Raw genomic sequence first — 21918 nt, 5'->3', positions numbered from 1 at the left:
CTTGCAGACCAGGCTAGTCAGGCTTATGGGGTGATAGTTACCAGGGTCAGTTGTAGCCCCTCCTTTGTGGAGAGGAATAACCGTTGCTGTGCACCATTCTATGGGCATGTAGCCTGTAGAGAGGCTGAGGTTGAACAGCGTGTTTAGGTGGGAGGTTCGTTCATTCTGTAGTTCATGCAAGACACAACCTGGTGCCATTGGTACTGTGTTTTTGGCTTTTGAAAGGGCTGTTTTGACCTGTGCATCTGTGATTTATGGGATACTACACTTTTCCGGTATTGTTGTGGGCCTTTTTGGAGGTGGGGGGTGAAGTTTGCACTGAATCTATCTGCCAGGATGTTGGCAATATCAGTAGGTTCAGTATATTTTGTGCTATTTTGCACTAGTTCAGTGCATATCTGTGAGTTGCCACTTAGATTCTTAACATAGCAAAAGAAGAAAGAATATGGAAACAAGTGTTGAAAACAGCAAAACTCAGCAAAAGAACACTTTGAGGAAATAAAGCTGCAGATTGTAGTTCGTAGAGATTTAATGAGGCACAAAAAAGTACATAAACGCTTTACACTCTCCACACTGCGTTTTCATTTCCCTTTTGACTTCTTCAGACAACATAAACAGTCCTCAATACTAAACACTTAAATACTCAAAACCCTATACCAATCACACAATTAAAAATCTAATCTATCTAATTAATTTCTATAGCAAAAGAAGGCTTTGTGGTTATCTTTTGAATCCTTGGCTATTTTTATTTTGAAGTTAGCCTTGGATGGTTTCATGAGAGACCTTAGTTTCTTACTGATACTGATCAGGGATGTCTTTCCTTCTTGGGATTTGCTTTTTTTCTGAACTAGTTTCCTCCTTCTATTGTATAGCCTGTTTATGGCAGGGGTCCACCAAACTGGGTCCTTCTCTTAGAGGAGTGAGTCTTGGTTTTGCTAGGGATGGCATGATCCATACTTCCTTGTAGGTGCTCATAGAGTGCATTTGTAAAGGTTTCTGCATCTTTGGTAGCATTATCCTTTAGTGTGGGGGCTGTGAAACTTACCACCTCTCTCTTAAGTAAGGTTTGCTTTATAAAAGTTTTTTACTGTGGTTTCCTTAATCGGGGGTGGTGGTGGGGTGTGGACATCCAGAGTGATTAGTTTATGGTCTGATCTAACCAGTGACGGGTTGATTTCCAGTGTGGAACACCTGTTGCCCATGTTGGTGATGACCAGGTCCAATATGTTTTCATCTCTGGTAGGGAAGTTTACCAGCTGATCCAGGGCATTTGAGTTGATGAATTCCAGGAAGTGCTGGGCCTGGGAGTTTGTACTTGAGTAGTTTTCCCAGTGAATGGTAGGGTGGTAGGGTAATTGAAATCACCCAATATCATGGTGTTCGGTAGAAGCTTCATGTTTTCCAGTGTCTCCAGAAAGGTGGAGCCTGTGTCATGGAGGGTGATCTGTAGCAGGCCACAATTTGCATTGCAGATTTGCCTGATGTTAGTTGCACATGGATGATCTCAGAGGTATCATGCTGCGCCACTAACCTGGAGGTGTAGGTATCCTTGATGAATATGGATACACCCCTTCCTTTTGTGTTTTGGTCTGTGTTCTGCTGCTGAAACGTGTGGTATGAGTTGTAGCCTGGCAGTGCTGGGGTGCGCTCTGGAGCCTTGAACCAGGTTTCAGTTACTGCACAGATGCCAATGTTCTCCATACTGAGGAGTGCTTTGAGAGCATGCATTTTGTGATTTAAACTCTTGGCGTTGAGTAGCATAACCCTCAGATTTTTGTTAATTGTGCTGTTTACGGAGGTGGGTTTGACTTTTGAGTCTTACCTAAAAATGACACTATGGGGGCAGTAAGAGTCTTGGCCAGTATTCGAAAGCCTAGGGGTGACAGGTGCAAGCTGTCTCTTGCGAAGCAATGCGGCTTGTTGAGCATGTCGTCCCAGGCTGACAGACACTGGATCTCCTTTGAATGACACAAGAAATTTAGCCAGTTGTTGAAACTGATCATTTTTTTTTTTATACTGAGGTATCATTTTTGGTGAGGGCTGGATGCTACTCAGGGTCAGGGTCACACCAGCCTGGGCTACATGATCAGAGAGATCTTCCATGTCTCTTTTCATGTAGTCCAGGGAGGTACGTCTCAGGTTATTCACACCAACATGAACAATGACAGAGTCATATTTGTACTTGTTCTGGAGTGACCTGAGAGCTTGTGTTATGTGGCGGATTTTGGCTCCCGACAGGCACCTAACAGTAACCTTCTGCTTTTCCAGCCTAGTGAGTGGGACGTCAGTGTGCCTGACTATAGAGTCACCTATTACTAGTGTGTTAGGTATGTTATTTCGCCTTAAGGGCTGTGATTGTGCGGCACACTGATTTTGTGTTTTATGTGCTGTCTGGTTTGTGACGGGAGGTGCAGGTTGTTTTGGTGTCTGCTTTGGATGTCTCTGATGCTTTTGCAGGTTTTTATTTAGAGCCTCTGAGTATGATTTTGTGTATTTATGTGTATTTTTTGCCAGTGCTGTTTTAGTAGGTTTGTGTGCTGCTGGAGGTGTGGTGCAAGTGTTGACCTTTTCCTTTTGACTTTCTGTTCCAATCTTGGGTGGAGACAGCTTAGCTTCCAATTTGGCTGTATGATTGCATCTCTCGCATATGTTAGTGTTTTGTGGTAGGAAGAGAGGGCTGTCTGTGTACATGAGGCAGTTGTAACATTGCCTCAGGATACCCAGATTCACCAGCTGGACTGGAGAGTACAACTGAAATTGTCCTTTCGTCATGCCTGAATAGTAGGGTGAGCTACTTAGTCGCTTGGTTGGTGAGGGGTGAATAAAGAGCCTTGCCCTGCTGGGCAATTAGTGTCCGGGTATATTAGTGCTTGCTATTAGGTCTGAACAAGTGCTGGGCTGTAGGATGCTTTTTGAGTGCTTAGGTTGAGAGTTAGTCTTGTTTCAAGGGAAAAACTGAAGAGGAGACTTAGTGGAGTCAGGAATAATTTAACCGTAGCTTAGCCATAGCTAACCGGTGCTGCCCAGTGTGCAAAACCATACAAACTTGGTTTTTATAATAGGGAAATGAAAGAGATATAAATTAGCCCAAAATGGTCAATAAACTACTAACTTCTGGGCTGGAACCACTCCTCCAGTGACAGATAGGTTGCTCAAAGATCCCCTCTCACACAGGTGAACAGAGAAACTTCCTTCTATCCAAGTAAGGTATGGACAACTCAGAAACTAGTATCACAGCCCTGAATTCAGCACTAGCCTGAAAACTGGACTATACTAGCTTAGAAAGGTGGGAAACAAGGAGTTTTTTGTTTTTTTTTCTGAAAAGAAAAGGCAAAAATAGTAAAAAATACACTTAAAACAGCTTTAAATGACTACAAACGATCAGAGAAGGCTATCGTACTTTAGTGTGTAGCCTACAACAGTTAAACAAATTATTTAAACAAAAAACAACTTTTTAAAAGTGCAGGCAGTCAAACAAGCACAATATGTGAAGAAAACAAGCTATTAAATCACAATAAATGCTGGAAAATCTGCATTTAGGTGGTGAACAGTTAAGTACAGCAAGAAAGTACAGAAAACTGATACTTAATCACTCTAAAGTCTCTCGTCTAAGCTAGAAGGCTTGTATCAGTTTAAGGCTTTCTAGTGCTATTCAGTAGGTTAGTTACAGGAATGATGGGAAACAAGCGCAGATGTGGTCTTTTAAACCAGAAAGTTGAAAGAGATGGACAAACTGTCCAAATGGTCAATAAACTACAATTTCTGGGCCAAAAATCTCTCCTCTCCTCTCATGGTAGACAGGCTACCTAGTGCTTACCACTCCCACTGATAAGCTAGAAGGCTTTCCTCCAACACAGAAAGGCTTGCAGGACTCAGAAGCTTACCAACAGTCCTGGATACAGCAACTCTGTATCTGGACTAGGCTAGTTACAGGAAAGGTGGGAAACAAGCGCAAGTGTGGCTATTAAAACAGAAGATTGAAAGAGATGGAAAAAAACTGCCCAAATGGTCAATAGCTGCAATTTCTGGGCCAGGAACCACTCCTCTTGCGGCAGATAGGCTACATACTGCTTACCACTCCCACTCCCACTGAAAAGCTAGAAGGCTTCCCTCCAGCACAGAAAGGCTTGTGGGGCTCAGAAGCTTACAAAGAGTCCTGGATACAGCAAATCTGTATCTGGACCAGACTAGTAACAGGAAAGGCAGGAAACAAGCACAAACACAGGCTTTAAAATGAGAAGGTTGAAAGAGATGGAAAAGCTCAGCAAACGGCCAATAAACTATAATTTCTGGGCCAGAAACCACTCCTCCTGTGGTAGATAGGTTACCTAGTGCTTACCACTCCCACTGATAAGCTAGAAGGCTTCTCTCCAACACAGAAGGGCTTGGTGGGCTCAAAACCTTACCAACAGTCCTGGATACAGCAAATCTGTACCTGGACTACACTAGTTATAGGAAAGGCGGGGACCAAACGCAAAACGTGCTTTTAACCAGAAAGTAGAAAGAGATGGAAAAACTGCCCAAAAGGCCAATGAACTACAATTTCAGGGCCAAGACCCACTCTTCCCATGGTAGATAGGCTACCTAGTGCTTATCACTCCCACTGATAAGCTAGAAGGCTTCCTTCCAACACAGAAAGGCTTGGGGGGCTCAGAAGCTTACCAACAGTCTTGGATACAGCAAGTCTGTATCTGGACTTGACTAGTTACAGGAAAGGCAGGAAACAAGCTTAGAATTTTTTTTTTGTTAAAGAAAAGCAGCTAAAACAGCAGTAAATACAATTCAAATTGCAGTGTAGGCCAGCACACCCGAGTGTGTAGCAACACTACAGCAAATACAGTTCAAATACATGCAATTAAATTAATAAATTACTAAAAACAAGTGCAGAAGGCAGTAAATTAGAAGGCTACTAACAAGCAGTAATAAGTGTAGAGTAAGAGCGACTGAACAGATAGCACGCAGAAGAGCAACTAAGACAGTTACAGTAAGAGCAGCTGAAAAAAAAATATATATATATATATATATATATATATATATATATATATATTTATATATATATATAGGTTCCTATCTAATGGCCAAAGTGACGAAACGCCGAATTACAGATTACCGAGACCGGTGTGCCGATTATTTAAACGGCCGAATAACACTATGAAGAAGCACACTACAGTGGGGAAAGGGAATTTATGCATTTCCCCTCTGTAGTGCAGTCTCGTTGATGGTATATTTAAGTAGGGGTGTGTGGGGGGCACGGGGCGGGGGGGGTGAAGCACCCCTGCAAAACATTTCTTTTTAACTACTTACATATACCAACTCCGAGACTGCTCTACATTGGGGAAACCTATAAATTCCCTTTCCCCACTGTAGTGTTCTTCGGCATAGTGTTATTTGGCCATTTAAATAATCAGCAATGTGTACGTTCGGCACACTGGTCTCATTAACGTATAATTCTGCGTTTCATCACTTCGGCCATTAGATAGGAACCCATATATATATATATATATATATATATATATATATATATATATATATTTTTTTTTTTTTTTTTTTTTTTGAGGGAGGGAACAGAGCACGATTAAGAGGCTACAGGGGTTGTCCTTCCCAAATGCTCTTTTTAACAAAGTAGGAGTGCCTGAAATCAGAATATGATCTCACTGCACTCAGTTGAGTGAGCAAATGAGATGGGCCCAGAACGAGTATCCAAATACAAATCTACAAGAGGGATGGGCAATTTCAAAGCCACCAACATTAACACCAAAACAAGAACAGGGAGAGTGGGTAGGGAACTAACTGTAGAGAGACAGCCACAACTTCATTTAAGTTAATATTCAGTGAAAAACACAAATAAATAAATTACAGTACTACATGGTGCTGCTTGCTTTGCAGATATTCAGGAAGTCCTTCAGAGTTGGGTCTAAGGATGCCTTGCATGCCAGGCATAGATCTCCACTCAATAGCCTATAGGAGACAGAATACAAAAATAGGACTTTAAGGTGATCTGCATAGAACATGTTATTCACAACCTGTATTCTTTTAGTGAGGAACCTCTGTAGCTGTTTCAGTTGTTGAATGCACCTGGTGTTTTATTGTTTTATATATATATATATATATATATATATATATATATATATATATATATATATATATATATATCTGTGTGTGTGTGTGTGTGTGTGTGTGTGTGTGTGTGTGTGTGCCCAGGTGGGTTGTAGACTGTAACAAAATACACAGCTCTTTGTTATTCCTAAGCTTTAGCAGTTATTCTAATATTTCAACATTTTGGAATTTTGGGATGTTGTATGAATAGGAAGAGAGAGAGAGAGAGATTGTATGCACCTGGATAAATTAAGGCCACCTCTCCTGTTTTCTTGTGAGACCTATGAATTCTGATAATACTGTAGCCTGAAGGGAGTAGTTCAGTGTTGTTAATATTAGGGTTAAGCTAGGTTTCTGTAACGGCAAGAATATGAGGCCCATACTGTGATATCCACACATGTAATATTGTAATTTTGTTACAAATACTATGGCAGTTGGTAGTGATAATATATGGTTTTTTTTTTTTTTTTGGAAAACAAGTGGGAGAATGATGAGGTGAGAGGTTTGATGTGCTAGTTTTATTAGCATGGATTCTATCAAATACTTCCATTACAGACATTCCAATGAAGACAACTGGGAAGTAACGTGAATCTTCTGAAAACACCATTAGCAGTACTCTGCTGAGCATATCTGCTGCTTCTCTCAACTTAATAAATCAATTGATATGAGTTCTAGAAGATTTAAATAGGTTACCAGTATCCATCTGTACAGCTTAAACTAGACTTACATCTGGATGGTGTTCCTATTCACTCTGGCTCTGTTTTGAACACTACACATTCTGTAATCAATAACTGTGCCCTTTCCTTTGAAACAAAATCAAACTGATCCTTTCAATTCATTTTATTGAAAGGTAGTTCAAACCTCTTCAAACTCTATGATAAACTATCCAAATTCACTTGTAGTATCATCAGACCTGACACTAGCACAGCTGCTATTTATTTATCTTTTTATTTTTACAAATTAATTCTATTCCTACATAACTAAATATCTTGACCTGGCCATTTCTATTAGAGCTAGATATATTGGGAAGTTTAAGAACAAAGCACCATGGTGGTCAACCAGCTTAAATAGTCTCTCTAGCTACAGGAAAACTTCCTAAACCATTTAACAGCTCTAAAATTATTCATATTAAAGATGGCATCAAGAACATCAGTAAGGGACAAAAAAAGGTATTACCAGAGATAGTAAGGTAATTTAAGTCCTTTAGTCACATTTAGAATCTAAGAAATAACACAAAGCTGTGTTTTGAACTTATCCAAAATGGAACCACCCACCCATACCCAATAGTCATAGCACATACATTTAGTGCAAACTTAATCCCTCTAAACAACTATCTTAATTCCACAAATTACCAAATGCCCTAAACCTCCTATTTCACAAAGGAACACATACTGAACGTCTTCTAAAAACCAAAAATACTATGTCTATAGGACCTGTTAATTTACATAGAGGCCTAATAAAAGACAACAAACATGCCTTTGTGGAGACTCTTCTTCATAGGTTTCATAGAAGTTTTAAGGCCATTTAGTCCAAAGAACATGTACTCCTTGCCAATTACCACCTAAAGGCTTTACCTCCTTTCAAAACGTAGAGTCCAGTTAACCCTGGGATAAACTTGATAGCACCCATCCAGTCAGATAGACTTAGTTTGAAGGAAAATAATGAAAATGAATCACATTGTCTAACTTGCAGAGGGAGTTTATTCTAGAGAAGGGAAATATGCCATGTGGTAATATCCCTCATTATAATATGTGATTAGCTACATAAATTCCCCCCAAAGTGTGATGAACTCCAATGGTGATGCCCCCATTAAAGGTATGTATGGGAAACTATAGACCCTTTAGCCTGACTAGTCTTATTTGCACAAACGCATGTGTAATACATATAACCTCATGAACTATGATATCAAAACTGGACATGTGTGAGTGTCAATCGCTTAATGGGTAGCATGCTCACCTTTGGTGCAGAAAGCTGTGGGTTCTATTCCCACAGCAAGTAGATGGATTGCTGACGCTACACTGCAGTGCAGCATAAGTGGGTGCTGTGTTCCTCAGTATGTTCGCTTCAGATGATAAACTGAGGTCCTATCTGCTTGAGTTAATGGTAGCTCAGGTGGATGTAACAGATACCATTACACCAACTGAAAACCGTAGGGGAAGTTCCAGATGCCCTGGCCAGATTTCCTATAGTAGTATAAAATATGAGCCTAGGTCTCAACTGAAAAAAGGCCACTAGCTTAGTGGGACTAACCCAGTCAACAATGGATAAATAAACCTTACGCTATAGACTTTAGTTTGATTTTGTCAAAGGGAGATCTTGCTTAGTCATATTAGTTAACGTTTTTGAGAAGTTCACACAGGTTGTAAACAGAGTTCATTATTTTAACACAGCTGGTTTCAATCTGGCCAAATAATTTCCCACTTTACCCCATACTGGCATCATAAACAAGCTGAGTGTCTTCAAATAGATTCATACATAGTGAGGTGGATAGCCAGCTGGCTTACAGATACAGCCCACACAATTAAGGTGGTAGTCACCTCTTCAAAAAATAAAAAAAAAATGGTAACTAGTGGTGTGTCCCACTGTGCATTACTGGGACCTTTACATTTTGGTATCTATTTCTCCAGTCTCCAAAATGAGAATCAGGACCTTTGGTTAACTAGGTTTGTAGGCAACTACAAAGGAACCAACCCAAATAAAAATATGGTGTATGGAAAAAAGGCTGAAACTAAATGACAACAAAGTGTGACGTCATATTTGGTAAGCAACCCTCTCCTTCAAAGCAAAAATATAGCCAATATCCCACTGCAAAATCATAATGCTGTCAAGGAGTTTGGGTCCTGGGTTGATAATTCCCTCTCCTTCAACCTCTATGTCACAGTAATAGTTATAAAATCCCTCTGTTTAGAACAGCTAATATGTAAAAGTCTTTCATCCAGTTCTATAGAATTTGTCATCCTTCTTTATGCTGCCCTGGTTCAACAAGTTATTGAGTACATAATCCCCTGTGGGATACACCAGTCATGTAGCACAAAGCAGGGATATGAATAACAATGTAAGTGTTGTAAACAACAAGCAAGGAGTTGATTGGGAGACTCAAAATAGCACTACATACAAGCCTGAGAAAAGAATAGAGATATACAAGAAAATGAGAAACACCGAGAGTGACTGAAATACAGAAACAGAAAAGTGCAACACAAGGAGAAGAAAATGTCAAGAAAATTAAAAACAGTAGGCTCTTGTTACAAAAAACAATGTGAACGTGAGATGTGTGAAAGGCAAGTGAAAATACAGGAAGCATAGGCCTGTCGACTAATTATGATCAGGGAATGGTCCCAGAAACTGAAGGCTCATATGAGAATCTTGTAGGACGTAGAAAACTCCTGTAACTCAGAAAATGGTATGGAAACCAAAATAGGGCTAATGAGGAAATACAGTCCCTAGCCAACAAATAGAACTGTAACAGAAGAAAAGGGCAAAGCCAATAAGGATCTCTGCTAATATGCTGGGTGCTGTAGTACTATGCAAAAGACAATAAAGAAGGAAGAGCAGAATCTGTTAAAGTGCTTACAATGACACCTATTTATTTGGGTTAATGCCAAGCAATAACTGGCTCAGCTTTTAAAAGTTTAAAACAGCTGGCTACATTTTTATGATAAAATTTACGTGGAAGGGAAAATATGGAAAGAAGAAAAAGAAGAATGGAAAATGAATAAGGGTGACATTTTTGTTTTATTTTATTTTATTCTCCTGTCTGTTATGACACTAGAGTTCAAAAGAATGCTACGATAGCTTATAAGCAATGAAGGAAAGAAACACAGATAAATGCTATGGCATACCCTTCCTTAAGTTACTAGAGCATGATAATGTTGTCAAGTGTTTGATAACGGAAGTAATTGTTTTATAAAATGTTTGTCATATCTTGAATTGTTGTGAAGGCGTTGTTATGCTGGGGATTCTCATTCCTGAATAAGGTAACCTCTTTTTACCTTTATTGCATTAATAGTATATTTATATGTATGTGGAAGGTGCATTTTGTACCAGTAAACAAACAGATGTTACGGTGCTATGAAAGGGTAAAACAGGCACTTAGAATTTAGAAGCCCGATTTAGATTTTTGCAGAGGAATCTAAGGACGATGAGTTATAACAAAAGGGGATAGAAGAATATTTAAAAGAAAAAGGAGAGATAAGAGTATACAGGAGCAGGAATTTATTCAGAAATTTTAAGAAATAACAAAGCAAAAAATATAACAACCATGACTGCAAAAGAGGAAAATGATAGAAGTGTTACACAATGTAAGAAAACTAATTCTTGAAATATTAAACCTTCCAAAATGTGTTGCCTATTACTGCACTTGTTTTAGTATGTTCTCTACCAACTGAAATACAAATACAGTAATCCTTACCAACACAAAGACTGACATTAATTGATTGCATAATGCATGTCTACCTAACCACGCACTGTCAAAAAGAGAACAAATCATGCAGTGGACCTCATAATTCTGAAAAATAACATCCAACTGAAAATGGCACGGCACTGAAGCAGTGTACTAAATATATAGCTTCAGTATCACTTAAAAAGAAGCAGCAGTTATACATCCTGAAAAGGAGTCACAAAGTGTGAAGTCAGACTATGACTGATGACACATACCCAGAGCAGCTGTCTCAGGACAAGCTGCAAACTTAGTTCACACACATTTCAAAACAGCATGGCAACTCATAAAACAACTGCTGCATCACTTCCTTTGTACTACTACATGTCACCAAACATAATTAAACCAAAAATACATCCAAACAATAATAAATAAATCACTTTGGAAGTAACACTATAACATAAAAATACATAGTCAGATGGAAAACATTAATATGTTAAGACAAATTAAAACATAAACATTGTATCTCTTATTTTCTGCTAAATTGTTTATATACTCTGTGCAACATAAAAATACTGCTAAAATAACAAGTAGGAAATCAGTTTGCATAATTGCAGGAACATATGGCCGTGCATAGCTTGTGCTTCATTTTACTCATATTTTCTATGTTTATTCAGTAATACCTTAACTCTATGACCAACCCCAATGAAGTAGAACATATCCACACATAATACACTTCTAACAATATACTATGCCTACAATAAACATTGATAGAATTATAATTTCATTTTCGCAGGGGATACTGGAGCCCCCAGTACCATGTTTGATGACACATAAAATGCAGTCACAGATAGCAGTATTCGATGAATACAACCATGTACATATCTAAAAGAGGAATCTTGTCAAAACACGTATATGACCAGCAGAAATAACATTTCCAGTGTCTGTATGTTGGAACTCTACAGCATCTTCCCAGCAAAGCCAGTCACATTGTTATGGTGTGTACCACGTTAAACATTCAGTGCTATCACAAACAGTAGCAAATGCCCCAGCGAGATGAACAGTGCAACAACCTGGTATATTGTATTACACAGCAGGGAACTGCAATGAAGGAAGATGATAGCCACTTGACACCACTCATATCATGTGACTAGTATCATATCCTGTGAAGCTGTGAGCAGCAATGGTATGTGTGACGACCCACCACTGGACCAGTAATCATGCAGCGTCAATCCTCACTATTGCAACCAGTGGGGGATGTACACTGAGAGTATGACAAGTACAAGTACAGTATTTCCAGATGCAACTCTCTTCATCAAGTGCAATTTCCCTTAAGAGTATGCAGAGACCACAGTCAGTCTGAGGCTGGTTTCTCCCCTTTTCCTCAAGATCCCCAGTAAGACTCCCCACTGGGACAGCTACAGAGTTAAGATCTCAGCTGAGTGTCCAAGCCAAGACCTCCATCAACCTCTCGGTCCAACCAGCGCTTTGTGTCCCTGCCAAAGTAGCTGACACACACACTTTTTGAGGTTTGATTTATACACACACACACACACACACACACACACACACACACACACACACACACACACACACACACACACACACCCCTGAGAAAGGGTGCACAGGTTTACTACCTATAGCCCCTTTTGCCCAGACTATAAGGTAGTTATCACTGCCACCAGCCAGATCTTTATCAGCTACTTTAAGGCCCTTAACAAATGATGTCCAATCTTAGTGTGTAATGTAACTATTAGTACTGACCAAGAGCAAGGCTATTAGGAGTGGCTTGCGCAGTGTCCCAAATAAATATGCAAGTATTCTCAGAACTTAAATATCTCTACAAAGATCAGCCACAATAGTAAAGTAATGCCTTTCGGCTTTTCCCGGTTAGGGGTCACCACAGCGAAACTTCAGTCTGCTAATGATTGGCAGTGGATTTTTATGGTGCTGAGTTGCCAGCCCAACGCCCGACCTTCAAAGAAGGCACACCCATTCATGCACGCACCTACCTGCATGTCTTTAAATGTCACTCGACCACGGGTAGGACATGTAGACTCCACACAAAAGGCACTCCAGCCAAGAATAAAGATCAGCCACAATGAAAGGTTAAATATAAGAACAAGAAAATACTAAATATACATTCACAGTGACATCAGAGTTCAAAACCACAGGAAATATTTAAAACAACAAAGCAGGAGAGTCTAAAATAAATAAATAAAAATATATAAACTAAGTTTTGCTATATTCCTGACTATATCTAAGAGAATTATACTGTTTCCTAGTAACTTACTTCAGAGCAAGGCAGATGTGGTGAATGGATCATCTAGTTGTTGTCACATCAAAGACAGAATACAGAGTGCTGTTTCTCTCTAAGAGAGTTCTGAATATCTCAAATATTACTGCTGGGATAACTTGCAGAGTTACATCATTTCTTGTCATCTGACTCCTAGTTCCCAGGCCCAAAACATCCATTATGGCAGATGGTAGCACTTAGCATCTACCTGTAAATATACATAGAGAATGGCTTTTCCTCAGATCTTTGGCAGATGCTGGAAGTCATAAAACAATAAAACACTTCTAAGACGCTACAGAAAGTTCCCTAGTACAGATATTGTGTCTCATTGCTGCACTGAAACTGAAAGATATCATCTTTTGCTGCATAGCCATAAAGTAATTTAATTTCAGCTATTTTCCTGAAGTTTTGCTGGATAGAAGTTAACCTCCTGTGTTCCAGTTTCTACTGTTAAAATATATAGATTTAAACAGTTACAATAGTGCATGTACATTTCTGTTCTATTCCAGTAGGGCACACTGTGGATACATTTCGACCACTTTCCAAAAACCTTTTTTAAAACACGTGTGTAGAAAAAAAGTTTGATATACACATGGCATACAATTCTAATACCGTTGTAACACAAGCATCTTATATGATCATGTTGATTTTCAGACATGACATATAATTATTTACAAAATTCCAGATAGCTGTGCTGGCAGTATCTCCCTTGTCACAGTATGCTAGGACAGTTACCACACATACTTCTCAAACTTCCAGTGTAAGAATTCTAGACAAAGCCAAAAATAATACGGGGACAAGGGTCTAAAGTCATGAACATATTCTAATTATTGCTCTTATAAACTTAGAAAGTGCTAGGATAACAGGTTTTGCATTGCCATACATTTTCTGAAGGATATAAAGGCTGAAGTTTAAATATCTGTTATTATTTAGTGGCTTCAATCCTCATGTATTTGTCAGCAGAATACAAATATTATGGACAACAGACTAAAAATATGAGGCACAAATCTGGACATTACACAAAATTCTGGACAATTGAGAGGTATGCTACATACCATCCCAAACTGCCATGGAACACTAGCCCAGCAGCTGTAAAGTGATGAGCTAAGCCAGGTGCAACCCAGCAAAATAATATCCCTCCATACAGACCTGTGTTTCTGAAGCAGCACAATGTAGAACATCAGACATGGCCAGAATATACACATCAATGAAGGAAATGGGCAGACAACATTGTATTATATTATGTATCACATTGTTACACCTGGCTGGAACACTGTGGTCAGAGTAAATATTTATTTATGAAGTATCTGAAATTAGAAACCTACTAAAACTAATTTATAGGTTCATAGGTTCATAGGTAGGTACTAGGCTATTGGCCCAAGGGCCTAAGTAAGCCGAGCCAGCAAGATTCCCTGGCTTATGCCACCCAAGAAAGTTATTTTCCTGTGCCACTGTCAAGTAGAGCTACCAAAGTGATCCCCAGGGTGTATTTCCTATTTCCCATCCATTTATCAAGATTTTTCTTGATGAGTGCTAATGATGAACTTTGTTGACATAGATGGATAGCTTGTTCCAGAGTATGGGAAGTCTCTGGGACAGGACTGTATCCCTCCAGCATGTCCTGTTTATTGTGGTGACAAGGTTTAGGTCCCTAGAGCATGTAGCTTGGAAGGATTGGGATTTCTTTAGGTGTAGCATGTCCAACAGCTCTGGGTTTGACATAGCTTTATATGTTAGGCAGAGATCACCTCAGAGTAGGTGGTATGCTACAGAGTAAAGCTGGAGTTTTTTGAGATGGTCAGTGTAGGGCAACTGTTTGAGACCAGTAATCCTTTTTGTGAGGTATGTCTATGGCCTTTCCAGCTGCTGCAGATGTCTTGTGAGGTACATTCCAAAAGGGGCATTGTACTCTATAATGGGTCTAATGAGTGTCGAGAAGAGGGGAACAATGACCTCTTTTTTCCTAAATGAGAACCCTTTTGTGACGAGGTGTGCCATGTAGAAGAATTTCCTAACTACTGTGGCGATGTGATTATCAACGGAGAGACTACTGTCCACCTGGGTCCCCAGGTCTCTTATCACACATTCGGCATTAAGTAGACTACCGCCTATGTGGTAGTTTATGGATTCAGAGATTTTACCAAAGGGGATGACAATGCACGTTTTGGCATTGAGCTTGAGGCCATGGCTCTGACACCAGGCATCTGTCTCAGTGAGGCCCTTTTGTAGGATGTCCACATCATTTGGGGACTTAACTATGGCTGCTAGTTTGCAGTAATCTGCAAACTTCATTAGTCAAAGGCCTTCTATGTTAGCCTGTACTTCAGAAAAGTAGATACCAAACAGGAGAGGTCCCAGGACTGAACCCTGTGGTACTCCACTTGTCACTGGTTTGAAGTCAGATTTGGAATCTGCAACTTTTACAGTGTGGCATGTGTCAGTGAGCCAATTGGCAACCCATCTTGTGATGTAGGGATTTATACCTAGTTTAGTGAGTTTAGCTATAATTTCAGAATGGGGGATGGTGCTGAAAGCCTTGGCGAGGTCAAGATAGGCTGTGTGAACCACCTTACCCTTGTCTACAGCTTTGGTGACTGCCTCAGAGAAGCCGATCAGGTTCAGAAGGTATGATCTACCTTTCACAAACCTGAACTGGGTGGGGTCCAGAGTTTGGAGGTTACCAATGTCTTTGTTTATGAGTTCCATGATGATACGTTCCATGGCCTTACAGACCAGGCTCGTCAGGCTAATAGGGCAATAGTTCCCAGGATCAGTGGTGGCTCCCCCTTTGTGGAGTGAGATAACTATTGCTGTGCACCATTCAGTGGGCACAAAGCTTGATGTGAGACTATGATTGAACATGGTGCTTAGGTGGGGAGCCAGTTCGTTCTGAAGTTCATGTAAAACGCAGCCTGGAATGTTGTCCGGTCCCATGGATGCTGTGTTTTTGGCTTTAGAGAGTGCAGCTTTTTCCTGCATAGTTGTGATTACAGGGACTCTGCATTCTTTCTGTATAGATATGGGCCCTTTGGGGGGGGGGGGTGAGAGGTGGGTAAAGTTAGCACTGAACCTATCTGCTAGAACGTTGGAAATATCAGTTGGTTCTGTAATTTTCATGCTGTTGTGCTGTAACACAGAGCAGATCTGGGTGTTGCCATTGAAATTCTTGACATAGGTATAGAATGCTTTGTGGTTGTCCCTAGATCAGTGGCAATTTTGTTTTCATAGCTAGCTTTGGAGGATCTTATAGGGATTTCAGCTTCTTACTGAGGCTGACCAGGGAACTCCTCCACTCATGGGATTTTATTCTCTTCTGCAACAGTTTCTTCCTTCTGTTGTAGAGTTTGTTTATGGCAGGGGACCACCAGATTGGTCATTATTTTCCTATTGACTGTACTCCATTGTACTACATGAGGCCTTTGGTCTGCTGCTGCTGTCTGTTGTGGAGTTTGGATTTCAAATTTATGTGCTGGACATTTCTGTCAAGCTATAACACCCACAAAACAAAAATCCTCTTCCATATTTGTAACATATGTGTACATATGACTGAACACCACAGAACACAGGCCAAATGCCATAGAAAAATATAATTATCACATGTCCAAATAGACTCAAAAACATACTCAGTCACACTGACAAGAGAAGATGACAGTAGAATTTAGCATGTGCACTTCACCAGAGCAATTCCTGCAACTGTAATTTGTGAATGAATGGTTCAGATACATATCACACATAAAAGTAAGAGAGTTAGTGATACCTTGTAGGTATCATAGCTAACTAGCTCTCTCTTTAGCTTCTAAGGGCTAAAGATTTAAAGAGTTCAATGTTAAAAAAATGAAAAAATAAAATATAAAAATATCTTCAAAGATAAGACAAAGGATCCCTTAAAGGAACAGGGAGTTTTTAGTGAGATCAGATCCAGCAGTCTCTTTGTATCTTTATGGAGAGACTGAATAGGGTGGTTTGGGAATGGAAAGGATTCTAGGCATGCATCCCCAAGGAAGAACAACAGATAAATACTACAGAATGTGAGTGAAAAAATGTGGCTGAATATAAAGTTAAGGATGGAAGGTCTATATCAGAACATCGAAGGCTGATAAGTCCGAAGCTCAAAACTTCGAACTTCAAACCTCAAAGAGCAAAAACATTAAACCATAGAACGGAGATTGCCATAGAGTGTGGGAAGGGAAGATTTCCCTTTACTGCACTATAGTTTGATCTCAAAGTTGGTATATTTAAGTAGTGGGGGGTGTTAGAGCATTTTTTTGGGGGGTATTTAGTATTTTTTTTTGTAGATTCGATTTTGTCAGCTTTCGAGGTTTGCAGTTAAGTTGTGAGCTTCGGACTTGTAAGCTTTTGATTACCTGATATAAACCCAAGGATGGAAATACAGAGGCAAGCCAGATGAATATGTGGCTCCAGGGTCTACAGAGCAGCTTCATGAATTAAAATCAGATGACAGAATTGTAGTATTTGGGAAAAGAGGTGAATTCTGTAAATCCAATAAAAAGTATTAAAGTAAAATTTGGAAAGTTACGTAAAACAGAAATTATTATCCCTGGTATGAGCTCCTAAAAGCCCAGAATAGCCAGTTAACAGAAGAAACCATGATGGTAAAAGGAATTGAAATTAAGAGAATCCATGCCAAGTACATGATTGTTACATGCAGTTTCAGTCAAACTATTGTTAGTAAGTAGAGCGTTCAGACTGAAAACCAAATGTTGTAACAGTAAGACTTTTATCTTCAGGATTTCTTTTTAAAAGAGGTATATGAATGCACATCTTACTAGGAAGATAAAGAACAAGGAATAGTTGTTATTGCATTGATAACATTCCTGGTAAGATTGGTGGTGAAATGAAGAGATGAAGCCATTTAATGAACTACTCATGGTGAAGCAGCACACTGACTGAATGGAGAGGTACATAGGTGAATTCTGTAGTACATTTCAATGTAGAGGTAGATGGAGGAACAAAAAGAAAGGATGCACTGTGTAGAACAAGGCAAGCAGATGCTGGTCAACAGAGAATTAGCTAAATTAACCATGCAGCCAAAAACAGACAAGATGGAAGTGAAAAGAACAGCTATTTATTTGGCACAGATCAAGATCATGAATGACAAAGAAAGTACTGTAAAAAACACGATGAATGAAAACAAGCCGTTAATAGGGTGACCCAAGACAGCACCACGTATAAGCCTTGGGTAGACATTGACAGTGACTGAGGTACCGAAATGGACAGGTGCAGCAGAAGGGTATAAAAGTCATGACCATCAAAAAGAATGTTCTTTACATAAAAAGCAATGGAAATATGAGATGTGGTCAAGGCAATAGAAAAAGACCAACTGTGATGAGAGGATGTTCCCAGTTATTGAAGACTGGCATGGAAATCTGACAGGACATAAACAAACTCCTGTAACCCAGGAAATTGTATGGCAAGAGGAGCAGTGATACTATTCAGTCAATAAATAAAGATATATATATATATATATATATATATATATATATATATATATATATATATATATATCGTCCACTTTGTTATTTCAAAATACTGAAATCCCAAATTTCAGTATTTCGAAATTACAAAGTCGAACACTCACATTTCCGAAACCGGCAGAAGCGCGAAATTCAAAATACCGAAGTAACGATATTTCGAATTTCGGCTTCCGGTGGTATGGAACGTGGATGTTTAGGTTTTATTTTGGTAAGTTTGTGTGTGTTAGTATGTCGGTTAGGGGTTTAGTGTGTGTAAGTGTGTATTGTGACTGTTGTGTTTTTTGAGGGACTGTAAGATGTGTGTGTAAGTTTCATTTGTGTTACTGTTTGTGCAATCTCAAAGTTAGAATATAAGTAGGGGGGTGTGGGGGTATGTAGTTTAAATTAGTTTGTTTGATTGTTGGGGGGAGTTTTGTGTATGTTTATATGTGTGCTGTATGTGTAGCGTGAGTGCGGAATTTTGAATTTTGCGGTTGTGTGTTTTCGAGTTTGAGAGTTTTGGCTGGGTTTTCGGGTTTGTGGTTTTAGAATACTGAAATTCGGGATTTCAGTATTTCAAAATTACAAAGTGGACCCACATATATATATATATATATATATATATATATATATATATATATATATATACATATGCATCTATAGTGGAACACCGAACGTTCAAAATTTCAAGTGTTCTAATATCGACCCCTTTTCAGCAAACTCTGAAAATATCGACGAAACAGAAAACCAAATTTTTTCCTAGCGAAAGAATCTGGTTGTCTGTTTCTGTTGCTTTGGTATTTTCAGCGCTGTGGTGGAAAGTTACTGGTCAGGTTCAGGTAAGTGTGCGATTGTGTGGATGTGAAGGTTAGGGTGGGTTAGGTAAATTAGGGTTAGAATGCGGGTCAGGTAAGTGTGCGATTGTGTGGATGTGAGGGTTAGGGCGGGGTAGGTGAGTTAGGGTTAGGGAGTGGGTGAGGTGACTGTGCGATAGTGATGGATCTTAGGGTTAGGGTTTGGGTTAAGGTAAGTGGATAGTTAGTGGTGTATGTATAGTTTAGTGTAGGGTAGGTGTAAGAGTTTAGGTGTATGTGTGTGGATTGCTGTTTGTTTGGTGTGCTTGTGTTGTGTGTATGTGTTTTGGAACAGCGGATTTTTTCCTAGGAAAAATTCTCTGTTCTGAGTGTTCGATATTTTCAATTTTTGATTCATAGGCTTTGATATTAGAACACTCGACATTTCGAATGTTCGGTGTTCTAATATAGACTATATATATATATATATATATATATATATATATATATATATATATATATATGCCACTAAAATTAAGAATGCAGCTAATGCTTTATTTAGACATTTACAGGCATGTTCTAATTTTAAAAAGTCTGTGTTTGATGTACTAGATTTTGTTAGAGATGATTTTTTTTTATGTGGGTAGTAGGGGTGATAAAATAGACTGCAGGGAGGTAGTGTGGCAGGTTAGATTACATTCTAATGCTCCACTGGGTATAAATGTCAGTATTAATTACAAAGTTGTGTGAAAAAGGACAGAAGAATAAGCATTTTTAAATTATAAGTACTACATATATATTTTCAAGTGTTTATTTCCATTTTAGCAATTGTTTTAACATAATGTTTCTATAGTGTTTTGTGATCATGTTTCCGGGGTGTACTTAAAGGTATGTGTGAAGAGAGTAGTTATCTGATGAAGTCTTCTTAGAAGGAAAAATATAATTTTCTTAATAGCAGTAAGCTCCTGCTCTTCTTTTTGCTTGCCTGTGTTTGTGAAATGTTTGGCGCAGAAATGCAGTCCATAGCCAACATACAGAGCTTGCACAGAAGAAAAAGTTGAAAACCAATAAGGTTGTCTCTGCTATACACAAACCTGCAGTAATGGACATAATTACAGTTCTGCAACAGAAAGTAAACACAGATGTAGAGCATCATTTAACAAATGTTCCCTTTGTTACTTAATTCTTTGAGTTAATAGCAAGTAATAATGCTCAGCTTTTAAAACATTTAAGAAACTGGATAGATTTTTATGGGAAAAAAAATATTATGAGGTAGAAGGAAAGGTGCAAAAAATGACAAGCAGTGAAAAGAACAACTGTAACAGAAATGTTTGATATTGTCTTCTCCATTATGGCAATAGAGGTCAACAGAATGAAGCAATGGCTCATAAATGAAGAAGGTTGGAAACTGTTTATACAAATTAATAATGTGGCATGTTTTTCTTTAAATTAGTGGTGCAGATTAATATTGTCATGTATTTGATAACTTAAGTAACTTATATTTTACAAAATGTCTATTAACATTTAGGGTAGTATTGGATTACTGATTTGTTGTGGAAGAATTATGTTAGCATTCTCTAGACCTTATTAAGATGACCATCATTTTCTTTATTACATCAATGTTAAATTTCTTTGTAGATGGGATGTGCATTTTATAAGTATAAAAAACAGGTTTTACTTTACAAAGACAGGGTAAAATTTGCACGTATGTTTTGGAAACTAAAAAAATTGATTCCAGTAGTGGAATCACAAGGAAACTGAGGTATAATTAAAAGCAAATAGCTCTATATTTCAAAGAAACTGGAGAGATAAGAGTATATACCAAATTATTTGGGCAGAGATTGTAAGAAAGAACAGAGAATAAATATAAGCACCAGTCTTATGTGCAACCCATTAATTGTTTCAATGATATTGTAAACATTAAAATAATATGTAAAATCAAAACTTATTTGAATTTAGAAATGGCATTTATAATCATACTACACTGAAGAAATTATTTATACTTTTTCCTCAAGCATCCACACCCGTATTTATAGAAAACACTAATTATAGTGAATGTGACAATTAAAATAAAACAATTAAAGTTAAAGGTATAACTCTTTAAATGGAAAAATATAACATTGATTCGTAGAATATGACTAAATATTATTTGAAACACTCAAACTGGGTCTCAATTTATAATACAAGACTAAAAACTGAAGTACAAAAAGGAATTTCCAGAAAATTTTGAATAGTTTTCTGTAATTATAAACAGAAATGGAGAAGGAGTTAAAACAGGAGGAGCTGGGGAGTGCCATTAAAAAAGGGAAAAAGGATTAAGCACAATAACAGCACACCAATGCAAAGGAAATACATACCGACTGAAGCAAGAAATAATGGAGGAGCAAGATGTATAAAACATATGATCCAGATGAGTGATCTAAGCACAGAGGCACACACAGTCCAAAATAAAAGAAGGGTAACAATCTATTTAGAAATAAAGAAGACTATGACAGAAGTTAGAAGGAATCATTTCAAATGTGGGTAAAGTACATCGGCTGAAGCGAGATGACAGCAAGTTCTTTAGACCTTTTCTTATTAATGGGAAGAAACGCAGCTAGGAAGAAACAGGAGGAGGACTTAAAACTAATACAGTAATTGCCAAAATGTTAAATACAAACAAAAGTCTTCATGCATACAGACTGGTTGAAAAGAATCTGTGCATTCTGTTAAGACTAACAAAGGTTTAACGGTAGGTAAATTATATGCATAGTAGAAGGATTATGAAGAACAGAGCACGATATGGTAGGGATGCATATGAGGTTAAAGAAACTGTGTAGCACTATCAAGCTGCACAAGAGAGTGGAAAGAAAAAAAGGCACACTAATATAAAAGCCTAAGAAT

At 38.5% G+C, this 21918-nt stretch overlaps 1 protein-coding gene across 1 annotated transcript in view; it reads left to right on the top strand.

The window, feature by feature from the left end:
• The window catches only part of LOC122795764 (5-hydroxytryptamine receptor 7-like), a 206317-nt gene that overhangs the window by 84798 nt on the left and 99601 nt on the right, over nt 1-21918 (top strand). The gene's annotated exons all lie outside the window — the stretch shown is intronic.

This window comes from Protopterus annectens, chromosome 2.part2, assembly GCF_019279795.1.
Source record: "Protopterus annectens isolate FY-2018-M chromosome 2.part2, PAN1.0, whole genome shotgun sequence".
Lineage (NCBI taxonomy): Eukaryota > Metazoa > Chordata > Ceratodontiformes > Protopteridae > Protopterus > Protopterus annectens.
The sequence above is the reverse complement of the archived record's forward strand: the minus strand, read 5'-3'. Positions and strand labels throughout refer to the sequence as shown.